The sequence below is a fragment of the Oryza glaberrima genome, chromosome 4 (assembly GCF_000147395.1).
Source record: "Oryza glaberrima chromosome 4, OglaRS2, whole genome shotgun sequence".
Classification (NCBI taxonomy): Eukaryota; Viridiplantae; Streptophyta; class Magnoliopsida; order Poales; family Poaceae; genus Oryza; species Oryza glaberrima.
The window spans coordinates 7,708,581-7,724,237 of record NC_068329.1 but is presented as its reverse complement, the minus strand read 5'-3'; the positions used below and the strand labels follow the sequence as shown (position 1 = coordinate 7,724,237).

The following is a 15,657-nucleotide window of genomic DNA, read 5'->3' as shown; positions in this document are numbered from 1 at the left end:
TACGAGGTACATGACTATAATTTTGCGCGAGTTGAATCTAAGTTACCATTCTATGATGGTAAATATGATTCTGTTGCATAAATTGATTGGGAACTAGCAGTAGACAATGAATTTGACAAATATGATTTTTCTGATGCTCAAATGATTAAAGCTGCTAGTAATAAGTTTACCTCTTCTACATTATTTTGGTGGAGTTATGTTAGTAATAAACCTGAAACTTGGGATGAATTCAAAACCATGATGAGAAAACGCTTTGTCACATCTTATTACAAATGTACTCTTCGGGAGAAATTAGAACATCTGAAACAAGGTGATAGAACTGTTAGAGAGTACATTCATTTATTTAAGGTCTGTATCATCTATAGTGGTCTCAAAGAGTGCAATGAAAATACAATGCGTAGATTTTTCGATGGGCTTAATTCTGAAATTCAGGTTTTGCTTGATAATGTGACATATAATCATATTGGGCACCTATTCATGCATGCTCGTAGCATTGAGACTCAGATCATATCAAATGCGAGGAAGCATGAACAATGTGATTTATCTCCTATTTCTGAATCTCCTATATCCTTATGCAATGATAATGTGCAAACATTGGAGGAGCAATCTTTTGTCTCTCCTGTTACTAACGTTTTGCAGGGAGTTCAGTTCATTCAACGAAAGGAGGAGAATGGTGTACTTGAGAAGGAGGATGAAGCACCTGCGATGTCTGAAGAAAGTTTGCAAGGTAAATTAAATGGTGCTGAGGTAAATGAATGTGAGTATTCTCAAGCTGAGCTACATATGTCCACCTTTCATGCTATAGTAGAGCAACCATTAGTGGAACCAACTGCTGAGATTCCTTTGTCGCAAGTTGATTTGTTTGTTGTTCCTTGTGATAAAGAAGAGTTGTGCGAAAATGCTTCACTTATATCCATGCCACAACTAGTGAATGAACATGCTATTCCTACTGTTAATTCTTACTGCATTGATTTTAAGCATGCTGTTCACATTGCTAATGAAGAAGAGCGTGAATTGAGATTTTCTTTAAATTCTTTTGGCTATGTTCGGTTTGATGATTTTTGTGAGCTCAAAAATTTGGAGAAATTATTTGCTAAATCTGATTTGCCATGTCCAACTAATGCTATTTCTCATATCTTTGGCGAATATAATAATAGAGGAATATATTTGGTGCATAGAGTTTACATATGTTCGGATTTAGAACCTCCTGTACATGTGGATAAAACATGCAAGCTAGAGAGAAATGTTATTGCTAACAAAATTATCTCGAGCTTGTCTTGTTTTGATTGGAAGAAACAGGTTCTTTTAAATGGACTACGCGAAGAGCACCATATGGAAAAACCGAGGACGGTTTTCCGTGAAGAAGGGGAGGATGATGTGACCATGGCCACTACAGATACAACCATTGCTCACATCATGGAAGAACAAGATGATATCAAGATCAAGTCCTCCATGTGCTGGAATCAGATTTGGTGACCTGCTACACTGCTGACTTCAAATGGCCGTCGAATCTGCATACGACCTCCGTTTTCGGCCCATGAGTACTTGATGGAAAACTCTTGGAGTCCTCTGTCCAATGGATCCGACCTCATCGCCAAATTCCATCCAAGCCATCCGCAGATAAAGAAACAAGGTGTTGCGTCACCTGTCATGGGCCTTTGGGCTTGTAACTTCGTTTGGGACCCCGGACCAAGTGGGGCCCATCTGGGGTGCGCCCCAATCTGGTGGAGCATGACCCTAGGATCCTCTTGGTCGTTCTCCCACCCCTATAAGTAGCTAGATACCCCTTCAGGGTTGTTTGGGTTTTGTTTAGATTAAAGTTTAGCTTTGCTACTTTGCCGTGTAATCCCGTGATCGGTTAGATCGCCAGTTTACTCGTTACGGAACCCCAACCTACCATTTGTATTCAATTCCTATCTGCAATCCAGATTGCTTTTATCTTGTTCTTGCTTGTTTCTTCGATTTGCTTGCAGGAATAAGGTTGATCTGCACCGGCAAGATCAACAACCCACGGAGAGGTGTATCGATCGTTAAGGCGCAACACAACAACGTCTCGTACGGTTGTAGTCGGGTCGTCAACGTTTCTCCCAAATCGTAACTATCTACAACTCACCGAAAGATCGGGCCAACAACAGCCTTGAGTGCCGAGTGGAGCTCAGGGTTCATCAGTAAGCCACCGTGCCAAAGATTAATTAATCTGAGAGAGAGTACATATACCTTGCAACTGTATCTTTGAGATATGCAGCATAGTTGCAACTCCTGATCAACAACCAAGTCTTTGTTTCCTTTCGTCCTTCACTCGGGACGAGCAAAGGTTCAAGCTTGGGGGGTTTTGTTGACGGTCGTTATCGATCAGTTTCGACCGTCAATATTACCAAAATAGAGGAGAACTAGTGATGTTTGTAATACATATATCTGTTAGAATAATAAACTTCCACTAGTATTAGGTATACTAACCTCTTGCAGGGAATGACACTAAAGTGGAGAAGAATCAACATCAACTCAGACGATAAATCAATCGGACTATGTCGAGAATCAGACTTATGAATGAATAGGCCAAGAACGTAGAATTGACACGATGAATTAGGCAAAAATTCACAAGTCTATGAAGTGAAGCAGCGGAGAAGGCTTCCAGCCAAAATTGGGCAGGATTAGGCCGACCCCAGGTTCGGCTGAACCCTCCTCAGCGCCATCTGATCCAGGGCTTCGTCTGGACGGTGTGGATTAGCCCCCAATGACGGTTGGAGGGTATTACCGACCATTCCAACCGTCAAAACCGTCATTGGGAGGCTATATAAGGAGTTCTCATCCTCACTTCACTCACACAACTCAAGCAACAGCTCTCTCATTTCTCTCAAATTTAGTTTAGTAGTATCTAGCTGGTGGAATAGGAATAGAGTAGAAATCAGGAGTCCGGAAGCCTTCGGAAGAGTTCGGGTATGGCTCTAGTAGCTTTTCTCTTCTCTTTTGTAAGCTTTGTAGTTTTATTAGAATACTCTTCTATATACATGTATGGTATTGAAATACTTTCTGAGTATATAAATGCCTACTTTACATTATGTTCATGTTATACTGAATATACGGCTAGCTTATCTGGGAGATGCTTTGGTGCGGGTATAATGTTTGCTTATGCAATTACTCTATGTCATGATGATGATATTTGAGTACTATCTGGTAGTTTAGACGTGGTGTCTAGATTACGGGATATCATTATTTGGGGTTATATATTGCGGATGAGAGGTGGGCCGCTGATGGTGACAGCTCAGTACGGGTATTCCTCAGCGCTGGTATATAATCCTAAGTTAATTTCCTAGGGAGGGTATTCCTCCGTATTTAGCCCCGGTTGTATGGTGATGACGGGCTGTCGTAAGGAACTCGGCAGTCAGGGGTGGCTTCTCGAAGTACTAGGAGGGCATCGGATAGAGGGTATTAGCTAGTATATCATTTAAATAGAATGTATGTATACTATGTATATTAGAGGTATAGGAATAGATTTTCTTTCTCTTTTCTATCCACTAAGCTTAGATGATTTATTATGAGAATGAGTAGTTCATGCTTGTGTGTCACTCTACCCTTGGATTATCTTAACCCCTGTTTAGAATATGATTATCACAAGTAATATATAAATTATTAGTCAAGCTCTCTCTATATGATCTTCCCATGGGATAAAATAAATACGATACCCTTGGAATACTCTCGGGTGAAATGCTACAATGGTATATTCGTGCGCCTGTGGATGTACTCTGTAACCATAATATACCAGGAGTATTTCTGCGCCATTGCTGGGAATTATATTTCTAGTAATGTCGTTAAAAAATACCAATAGCTTGCAATGCATATATCTGTTAGAATAATAATATTGCACTAGTATTAGGTTTACTAACCTTTTTGTAGAGAATGACAATAAAGTGGAGGAGAATCAACATCAACACAGACGATAAATCAATCGGACGATGTTGAGAATTAGACTTATGCATGAATGGGCCAAGAACTCAGAATTAACACGTCGAATTGGGCCAAAATTCGGAGGTCTACGAAGTGAAGCAACGGAGGAGGCCACCTGCCGAATATGGGCCAGGTTGGGCTGGCCCCGCCCGAACCTCCCCTGGCGCCGTTGGATCCAGGTTTTGGCTAAACGGCGTGGATCACTCCCCAATGACGGTTAGAGGGCAATTCTGACAATTCCAACTGCCACAACCGTCATCGGCAGCCTATTTAAGGAGTTCCTCTCCTCACTTCACTCACACACATCAAGCAATAGCTCTCTCATTTCTCTCAAGTTTAGTTTAGTAGTATCTAGCTGGTGGAATAGGAATAGAGTAGAAATCAGGAGTCCGGAAGCCTTCGGAAGAGTTCGGGTATGGCTCTAGTAGCTTTTCTCTTCTCTTTTGTAAGCTTTGTAGTTTTATTAGAATACTCTTCTATATACATGTATGGTATTGAAATACTTTTCGAGTATATGAATGCCTATTTTACATTATGTTCATGTCATACTGAATATACGGCTAGCTTATCTGGGAGATACTTTGGTGTGGGTATAATGTTTGCATATGCAATTACTCTATGTCATGACGATGATATTGGAGTACTATCTGGTAGTTTAGGCGTGGTGTCTAGATTATGGGATATCATTATTTGGGGTTATATATTGCGGATGAGAGGTGGGCCGCTGATGGTGACAGCTCAGTATGGGTATTCCTCCGCGCCGGTATATAATCCTAAGTTAATTTCCTGGGGAGGGTATTCCTCCGTATTTAGCCCCGGTTGTATGGTGATGACGGGCTGTCGTAAGGAACTCGACAGTCAGGGGTGGCTTCTCGAAGTACCAGGAGGGCATCGGATAGAGGGTATTAGCTAGTATATCGGCTAACTAGAATGTATATATACTATGTATATTAGAGGTATAGGAATAGATTTTCTTCCTCTTTTCTTTCTGGTTAGCTTAGATAATATATTATGAGAATGAGTAGCTAGAGCTTGTGAGTCACTCTACCCTTGGATTATCTTAACCCCTGCTTAGAATATGATTATCACAAGTAATATATAAATTATTAGTCAAGCTCTCTCTACATGATCTTCCCACGGGATAAAATAAATACGATACCCTTGGAGTACTCTCGGGTGAAATGCTACAATGGTATATCTGTGCGCTTGCGGATGAACTCTGTAACCATAATATACTAGAAGTATTTCTGCGCCATTGCTGGGAATTATATTTCTAGTAATGTCATTAAGAAATACCAACAGTGGGCATATCTCGATCACCTGGAGATGAATTTTTAATTGGTGAGAGATCGCTATGATCTACTGGTCGAGGATCAGGCATAGGCGTATCTTGATCACCTGGAGATGAATTTTTAGGTGGTGAGATATCACTACAATCTACTGGTCGAGGAACAGGTGTAGGCGTATCTCGATCACCTAGAAATGAACTTTTAGGTGGTGAGAGATCGCTACAATCTACTGGTCGAGGACTAGATTGTGGTGAGAGATTGCTACGATCTACTGGTCGAGGTCCAGGTGTAGGCGTATCCCAATCACCTGAAGATGAATTTTTAGGTGGTGAGAGATCGCTACGATCTACTGGTAGGCATATCTCGATCACCTATAGTCAACTGATAGGCATACGGAAACAAACCGTATTCGCGAAAGCATATATGTTGCTATCGGTGACTCCCCTTATCAATATTTGCCGCACTCACTTGGTTGATCCCGGTGTAAGACCGTAGAGACATGGAGTCTTCGACAACGATATATGGAGTTCAACAGTCCACAAGTGAATTTAAATTGATAGGCGGCGAGATGTCGCTACAACTATCTGGTCGATAACAAGGAGTAGGTGTCACATCCTGATTTTTGTTTTAGGATTTATAAATTATTTAATAAATAATTATTAGAATTTATATTAAATGTTCATTAATTTACAAGTGAAGTTAAATGTGGGAAATAAAATTTCCTAAATAAAAAGCATGGCTGGATTTAATTTTTATTAAATTCTCCATGATTAAAATACTCTCTGGAATTTTCTCGGGTTTTTCGGAGCTCAATTCCTAATTTTGAGCATTTCAGAAATTATTCACATATTAAATTAATCATTAAATGGTCTGATTATAATTTTTTTAAATACTTATAGTGTTAAAGTACTTTCAGGATTTTTCTTGAAATTATTCGAGCATTGGAAGTATTTTTAACAATTCAAAGAGCATTTCAGTGATTAATTTAATTGGTAAAGTAATTAAAATCCCATTTTCATTTTCGGGCCGAATTTGGAAAAAGTCTTCTCTCTCTCTCAGCCTGCAGCCCCTCTCCCTCTCTTTTCCGGAGTCTAAAGCATGTCCCTCCTTCAATCGGGCTGAGTCCTGAGTAAAAGAAGCCCAGCCGGAAGTCTTCTTGACCTCCTCGGGTACTGTTCATCTTCCAGCTCCAGACAGAGCCCGTGCAGTGCTTCTGCACTGAAGCCGACGCCGTTTTCTCCTACAAATCCGGCCTCCTCTCTCGTGTATTTCCAAAATTAGTTGAGGGAAAATATTTCCCTTAACCTCCTCTATCTCTTGCCCCAAAAATCTGGTTTTATCCCTTTGAATTCGACGCGAATTTGAATTCGTTTTCGAGTTTATCTCTCCTCCAAACCCTAGGTTTTCCCGGCGCGATTCCTTGCGTTCCAAGCCCGATCTCTCTCCCGTGGCTATAAATAGAACCCCCAATCCCTCCTCTCTCGTTACCAACTCCTAGCTCGAGCTCCCGTGCCCTAGCCGTCTCTCCCCGCAGCCGCCTTCTCTCTCCAAGCGTCAGCTGCCGCTCCAGTCGCCCTTACTCGCCGCCTCGACGTCCTCCCGCGCCGCCACCACCATCGGCTCCGCAAAGTCGAGCTCTACCCCGGCCGCCGGTTCTTTTGTGCCGAGTTCCACCGGAGGTTGCCCGTCGCTGTGAACCAGTGGGTTGCCACTGTGTTTTGATCTCCAGCCGCTCTGTCCGTCGCCGTCCATCGTCGTATTCGGTCGCCGTTGCCGCCGTTGGGTTCGCAAGAAGGAGAAGAAGACTGGCCTCCACTTCCCAGAGGCCGAAATCCACCGGAGCTCCATTGTCGCCGTTAACCCGAAGTTCGCCGTCACGTTTTGATCTCCGGCGAGGCCCTACTGCACCTCCCGTCGTCGCCTTCGGCCGCCATCACCTTCAATGGATTCGCAGCAGCGAGGAGAACCCCGTACACCCCTCTGTTGCCGCCGCTCGTTGCCGGAAAGTCGTCGTCACTGTCGACCACGACCAGTACCTCGCCGCCTTCAGAGCTCGTCGCTGGTCGTCTCCCGTCGTCGTTCGTCGTCGTGCTGCTCCTCAGTGAGTTCCCTGCGTCGTGCTCGTCGCGTTGGTGCCCTCGGTTTGCGCCGTCGTACCCTAGTTCGCCGGCGACCAAAGGAGCCCAAGCCGCCGGCGATGATGTCATCAGTGACGTCATAAAGCCTTTTTCTTTTCTAAAATAATTTGTAATCCTTTTCTGTATAATGCAAAAATCAGTTTAATCTTGTAAAATTTATAACTAATTCATATGAAGTCGGATTAAGTGGTTCAAGTTGCTAAATTCATCTAAAATCATGATCTACATGTTTGTTTACTTTTTATGTACTGTTTATTTGGTTTTTATTAGTCTTTTTTTCGTTTTGCTTATTAGTTTGTCGTTTCGAAGGTTCGTGAGTGCGTCGGAAGTGTTTAAGAAGATTAATTGAAGACCGATTATTGCAAGGCAAGTCACACAGATCCCAAACATAATCCTTTGAGCATGTTGATCCTATATTTAAATTTTCTATTTATTTCAACTGTGCATTTATTTTCGAATGTCACCGGATGGTGTGAACATATTCATTTGTTATGCCCAATTTGCATTGAATACTCTATTCCTTGATACCTCGGGTAATAAACTGATTAGCTTGGTTCAGCTAAATGCTATATACATATAATTGTTTAGCCATGCTTAGAAACATTAATGAGATGAATCATACTACATTATTATTTATGGTTATATTTATTAGTGATAGTTCACGATGGTCAATCGTGATTGGTTAATTAACTATTTGCCAACTAAAATTTGACGATGGTGTGTTGTGAGCATATGGTTTTGAAGGTCGTGCTCATCTATCTAGACTAATATAAAAAGCGTTGTTTAGTGTAATTAACACCGCGATTGCAATTAGCGCCGGATCCAATTTTCGCGTGGGACCCACCTGTCATCCGCCACGAAGAAACCACGCCCGCGATCCGCCTCCTCTCGTCCCACACCGCGCCGCCCCGTCCGCCCCCTCTTCTTTGTCGCGGTGCATCGCCGCCGACCGCCGCTCCTGCTCGCCCTCATCGCCGCTGTTCGTCGCCCATCGCCTCCCTGTCTCCATCACGTCGGCTCGCCCTCCACCGATCCCCGCCGCCAGAAGCCCTCCCATCGCTAGGTCCGAGCCGATCTGCTCCTTGCCGCCTCCACTGCCAGCGCACACATCCACGCCGCCGCCGTCATCCACGCCGGAGCTCCGCCGATCGGATACTGGAAGAAAACCTGCGTCGACACCTCTCGACCCCGATCCCTCGACAAATCACACCGCCGCATCGTCGATCCGTCGCGTCTCCCGGTCTTCATCACGTCGGAGCCCTCCTCCTCAGCCGCCGGGTCCGGCAGCAACTCCGCCGCCACTAGAACCACCGTTGTCGGACAATGATGGATAGAAGCCTCTCTTGCAGGGCCTTGGTTGCCTCCCTTGCCATGTCATGCTCATCGGGTGGTTTGATTTGGGCATCGCTCCGGGCGTGGAGGACCGATTAGAGCACTGCTGCTGCGCGGCTGCCCAGTGTGCAGTCATGCCTCGCCGTACCCATTACCCATCACTCTGTCTCTACCGCCTGTTGTCATGCTCCTCCACTGCAACCTGATTTTCCTTATGTGATGGATAACAATGCAGATCGTGCTCCATATCAGCAGCTTCGTCAAAGAACATGTACTTGTGAGCATCAGTTCCAGGACATCCTTACCATGTGTTTGTGAAAATGCCTTCAAACAATTTGTTCCATCTGTTATTTTAATCATTGTGCATATTTTGGTAGGAACACCCATTATATGCAACACAAAATATTTTCTTCATAGGTCAGATGTTGATCGTGGCTAATTATATGCAATCAAAATATTTTCTGGGTAGGTCAGATGTTGATTTGGAGAGCAAGCATATATAATTGGCTAGGAGTCAGTAATTTTGTTATAGTGCTTATGTCCATCAACATTACAACATATATATCTTTATGATGCAAATTTTCTATATGTTTTTCATTATATTGATATCTTCATGTTTATCGTACTAAGGTTGTTTCCAAGTTTACGTAAGTGTTTCATAACCCTGATTCTGCAATGTGACCCACCGTGTACTTATTAGAAGATCAAAGTAACTCATAGTTTATTTATTCCAGTGCATTGTTCCTTCAGGTAGTAGTCGATTTCAGCTTTTTAATAATTCCACAAACAGGGATCATTTCATTTGCTCTGTACAGAGAGTTAGAGAACAATACATCATATGTGCAAGTGTAACATTTTCATGGACCATCTCTTCTTCCATTTTTCTTCAATGCACATCCTAGATATATCTGAACATAAAGTCAAGCATTGCATGATTGTTTTTGTCTTACGTTTCTATTAGATAGCCAATTCTAATGATGAAAACTCTATTTTTTATTTTGCAACTCCAGTCTGTTCCATCATGAATATATGTAGAAGGTAGATTTGTATTCAAGACAACCTACTTCTGAATTCTGATGTTAAGTTTTTGACAGCAATTGAGAGGTGTTTAAAGAGTATGATTTGTGACATTCATTTTAGTGAAGATCAGCAGATCAGCAATGCTCTTAATCTGAGGTACAAATGCACACCTACTTATTGCAGTAGTCTCTGTTGCAAATAATGGGGGTGCTTGTGGTTAAATTCTTTTGTTTAATCAGTAGAGGTTAGCATGCACTGTTATAGACCCTTTGTAGAATGGTAGTTATGTTTAGTTGTTGCACTTACGTGTCATATTCACCTTTTTAACGGAATTATTATGTTTAGTTGTTGCAGTTGCCAGTTATGATGCCACTGCTCGGTAATTAAATTTATACATAGTTCATATTTTGTTGAATTAAATTCTAGACTATGAAATATTCCATGTTTTGGACGGTAAACCTTTATTATAAATTGATGGATCCTCTAAAAGGTTGATGGCTTAGGTTGCTTTCCTTTGAATGTAGATGTGTGTGCTGGCATGATATTTAGAAAATAGGTTTTCCCTTGAATGCACATTCTATTAGTTAATTTAAATGAACAAAATCTTTATGCATTTTTTTCATTACTTTCGATATACTTGATTTTTTTTTTTGGAGGAGAGAAGAGGACTCTGTAACAAAGGCCAATATCGAGGTAACTTTTCGATTGTTATATACATGGTGATCCTGGTAGCGACTATCCTACCCATGACAAGGCTACCCAGGCAGCGCTGATCCTCCTCACGCAAGACATCCCCTACTGCGGTGATCCTCCATGTAATGAGGCGACCGGGCCAGTGAGGTGGCGTCAGCTGAACCGATTTGGAAGCACATCTGACAGTGCAGAAATGTTGTTGAAATTTTGCCTGACTCCCTGATTGATTCAGGTTCTTGTTGCCAAACCATTCTCCTTCGGGGTATAAGGGCTACTCCAGCGAGGAGCAGCAGCTACCTTACAATTACCTTGCCGTCGCACAATCGCCACCACCACGAGGATGATGACTGCTGCCTTCGCGTCCTCGGAAGATGGTAATGCAAGCTTTTTGTTCTTTTCATCTTGGCCAGTTTTGGGTGAATCCCTTCGGTGCTGATATACATTGTTAATCATGGATGGGCTGCGAACTACTATCAAATGCAGCATATGATGATGCTCTCTGGTAATTTTTGTTTCACAGAACGAAAATCTAACTAGCTAGGACCCTCGGGATGGTGGCTCCTCTAGCCATAGGTTTGGAGGGCAACAAGCAGATGCACCAAAGGGAGCTCAAATATGAGGAATTATGTGGCAAAAATGAGCTTGCTGGATCGGAATCCTGGTAAGATGACATAAGTTTAGAATAATCACTGCTGCAACCATCTCTGGTGAGTCTTTATGAGAAAGACCACATAGGAAAGGGACGAGATTAGCACTTCTAGCTACAAAGGAAATGTATTTAACTTCTCAAGAATATATTGGCAAATATAATGCTGTTTAACTTCTGTTGTATGAATTGTACATGCACTAAAAAGCATATAAATATGCTCTCTTATTCGTGCTTCCCAAGTTTGATAAATTGCCCAATTGGTTCTATAACTGCAGGATGACATGATCCAACTTTACATTTATTTTTCTATATGGATGCTGATATTTTGTAGGTAAATCTAGATCATTATACTGTGTTTATTTTTCCTAAAAACACCAGGAATCATGATGATCATAATGACAATAGCATCGTAAGTCTAAAGCAAATGTTGATACTGACTTTTTCCCTTTTGAAAAAAAAATCATAAGTTACATATATTTGCGACATTTTCAAGAACTGGAATGTGCATCAGGATTTGCTTTAGGCAGCAAAAAGATACCATTTTGAAGTATAGGACACTGAATTTAACAAGGTGAAAGCCCATAAGGATCAAATCTGATTTTGTTTTCCTTTTGTTTTTTATGAAAGAAATCTTACATAATCTTGTATGATCAAATGAGAGTATAGGACACTGAATTTGACAAGATGAAAGCTCATAAAGATCAAATCTGATTTCTTTTCCCTTGTGTTGTTTATGAAAGAAACCCTACATGCTTTTACTTCACATATCTAGCTAGGAGCTAGGGATCTCACATGTATCCAATAGAGTCATGAAACATTAATTTGTTGGTTGCAGATTGCTAAGGCGACAACATTGTTCTACAATTGCATTTTTTTTATAGAAGGGATAAGTTATTTTTTAACTATCACTTAATAATTGATATTTTTTTATTTGCAATAATACATATTACGATAACGTGCCTTGCACGTGCACGTTCACTAGTGACAATTAAGGACCGGTTCGCGAGCTACTATTGTGAGACATTAACCGTGCCAACCACAAGCCAGCGTGGGCAACGGCTATATCTTCTGTACAACATGGTTCATTACGGGGTGCCAGACTGAGAAGCGGCGAGAAGTCCGTAGGGGTCGCTGGGGAGTCCATGCCTCTGGTTATTAAGGGGGTGATTATGATCCAGGAACGGTGCACTGTGGTGAGTTATGTTGTGTAGAGGGTATTGTTACAGCCTCTATTCGGGTACTTTCCAGTATCGTGACACATGGTAGACATGATGTTGAGGCTGTCTTGTGGGTACAGTGGTACACCTCTGGCCAGAGTAAAACTATTCGAATAGCCGTGCCCGCGGTCATGGGCGGGCTGAGCAATGTTTTTTGTGATTAGTCTCACACCTCTCACAATAATTATTGATGCTGTAATTGGTAATAATTTGCTTAGCTCCTGGTTTGGAGTTAAATCTGTATAGCTGGGTATGATTGTTCAGGATGGTTGGGCCTGTGCAGCATTGGGGTGTTGTGCAGTGTTGATTAAAATTGATGATTAATTACTCTATTGTTTTACTACTCTTAAATGTTTGCTAAATGCTACTTTTGCAAATGAGCCTATATTATGCCATCTTTTGGTATCCTTGTGCACTTGCATATTTGATGTGTGGCTTGCGGAGTATTCCATATACCCACCTTGCAATAATCAATCAAACCTCAGTTGAAGAAAAAGGATCCAGAAGGAGAAGACGTTTGGCTTATACGCCAGTTGAGCTGCCTGTGGGAGTGGAGCCGGAGCTTCACTGATTTTATTTTCCGCTGCAGTTTTCTTCATTGTGAGGACTAAGTGCCTCTTCAGTAAGTGTTAATTGCTTTAGTTATTTTGATGAATCTGTATATTAAATTGTCAGTTTGTGTACCTCGGCTAATTCCTGGACGAGGATTTTATGCACAAATATGTTCGGAAATTACTAGTGAATTTCTGGGCGTGACACTAGGCATCTCTTAATTACCTATAGGGGTGCTAGAGTTCGTTATTACATGTGCATCTCATGTGGCCAGCATGACTCACATACCCAACTTATAGCATATCCGGATGTCTGTTCACAATCATATCGGGTGATCAAGCTGAGAAAGTTTGCGAGGAATTATCTGTTAAAACCCTATTCTCAAATAGTCGAGCCGTGGCCGTCGCTATACATGAGGTAGGTCGTCGAGCTTCGTTGGCAGGTTGGGTGCGACAACTCTGCATTTGTTGATAACATTCTCGATAATGGGTGTACTCGACCACAACCTACTCGAGTGCTAAATTGTCCCTGAAAAACGTTATCTAGAAGACAAGATATATACAGCAGAGAATATCGAGTATGTACTCAAAATACTGCGTGAATCATCTAGTATTATAAGGATATAACGAGCAGACTAAATATCAGACATCATGTAAATTGTAAACAAGCATGATTTATATAGAAGAAAATAGAGCGAGCGCCCAACATTAAACCATAGTCGGCCAAACATCAGGCACACTCGCACAATAGATATTGTATAAAAAACATGCTCTAGGTAAAGATAATAAATTATGGATCTGACAATATTGTATAAATCTGAACAATAGGTACAGTAAATTGTATATAGAATATTGCGTATCTTTGTAAATACATGCTGGATGTATCTATGAAATTAGTAGATTAATTTAAAAAACCAATCTGCCAATTACCTTGTTGCGTACTCGTTTGACATCATATAATCTGACATATGTAGGTACGCCCCGTATCTTAAGGCTTGGATGATCTTGATAGATCAAATTGTTGACGATGATGGTTCCGATCTCGTCGGAAGACATATTCTGGTCGGGGTAGACTCCCCACAGCCGAAGTCGTTGAGTAGCTTGTTGTTGGAGAATCCATCTCTTAAACCCATCTCGTCGAAACCTTGAAGCACCAAAACTCCTCTAGTTGGTGCGCCACTGTCGACGTTTGAGATCATGACTACGGTATTTTGCATAGTATGGGATCATTGGTACTAGGGTATACGCGAGATTGAGGTAAAAGAGATGGAGATAAGGATTTTTATATAGGTTCGGGCCCCTTAACTGATAGGTAATAGCCCTACTCCTGTTGGCCGAAGCCGGTGTTGCTCTTATTCATCATAATCACACCAGTACAATAATTGGAATAACTTATCTAGTTGTCGTCGACTTGGCGGCATGGATAACCAACTCGTAGTCGACAAAAGGGTAGTCTTCCTCCTTGAATTCGCACTCGGCGAGATCAGAGATAGCACTAGATCCCTCTTGTTGGCCTCCACAGACATCATATTTGATTTGTCTAGGCTTATCTCTGATATCGATATCCGGCGGCTTGTCTTGGCGTGTGTTGGCTTATATTGATCAGTATGTCTTGTGGCTTGTTGGTATGTCCCCTCTCCTCCTAGGGGGGCTTGTATTTATACCCATAGATGCCCCCTTGTCCAAGTAGAACTAGGGAGACCAATATGGATACAATCCGGGTAGTCTTTGTCGTTTCCATATGGAACTCTATTTGTCCTTCCTTACCTGGAACTCCTATATACGAGGTATGATTCCATATAAGACATGGTATGTGGTAGGCCCTGCCGAGCTTAGTCAACTACTATTAGGTATGTGGTATCCATAACCCTGACAGTGAGTATATTCACTCGCTACGGCTCAGTTCAGATTCATATAGAACAGACAATAATACAAGATGTTTATTTTTTCACAGCTAAAGATGGCTATTATAGTACGGAGGGAATATATGTATAAAAATAATCCTGCTTGGTTCTCTCATTTAAGGATGAATTTCAGGAGGTTTTCGCCACCATTCTTTGCCAAGCTAGATTAAGATACTCAAGATTTAAATTCGACTGAAATTCCATTATTCAAATTCAAAGTTGGCATTTGCTGCCTCACAACAGTGATTCCAGTTCATTTATGACAAGAGGTCTATACAAAATTAGTACATATGCTTTTTATGTTGGTTATAAATATGGAAACGAGTAGCTAAGAAAGAACCATCCAGATGAAAAACTTCAAACCGAATTGAGATATATCCAAATCAGATGTTATAATTCAGATAGCCTTTTAATCCCATCCACACACGGTCCTACCCACCACTATCAGACATCAGTTGGCGCAACAGATGGGCCGTGGCGTTGGCTATGGCCTATAGCGTATAAGCTAGAAAATAACTATGATTCTAGTTCATTTACGAGAAAAGGTTTATGCAAAATTAGAAGGATGATTTTTATGTTGGTTACAAATATGGAAACGAGTAGCGAAGAAAGAACAGTCTAGATGGCATCTGGCATCAGATGGACCAACATGCACTCCGTGACGTTGGCTATGGCCTATGGCGTGTACGCTAGAAAATAACAATTATTCCAGTTCATTTATAACGAAAGGTCTTTGCAAAATTAGCACCTATGCTTTTTGTCATGGTTACAAATATGGAAATGAGTAGAGAAGAAAAAACCATCCAGATGGATAACTTCAAACCGAATTCAGATATATCCAAATCAGATGTCATTATAATTCAGATAGCCTTTTAATCCCATCCCCCACAGTCCTAACCACTACAATCAAGCATCAGTT

At 41.6% G+C, this 15,657-nt stretch overlaps 1 long non-coding RNA gene across 5 annotated transcripts; it reads left to right on the top strand.

Moving 5' to 3' along the window:
* Window positions 1-8,174: 8,174 nt before the first annotated feature.
* Window positions 8,175-11,246, top strand: LOC127772243 (uncharacterized). Of its 5 annotated transcripts, XR_008017328.1 has the most exons (5): window positions 8,184-8,981; window positions 9,799-9,880; window positions 10,381-10,564; window positions 10,650-10,791; window positions 10,938-11,246. It is a non-coding gene; the product is annotated as an uncharacterized LOC127772243 (long non-coding RNA). The 5 variants fall into 5 exon arrangements; XR_008017326.1 differs by having other exon boundaries at window positions 8,175-8,981; window positions 9,799-10,564; XR_008017327.1 differs by having other exon boundaries at window positions 8,186-9,880; window positions 10,389-10,564.
* Window positions 11,247-15,657: the final 4,411 nt, after the last annotated feature.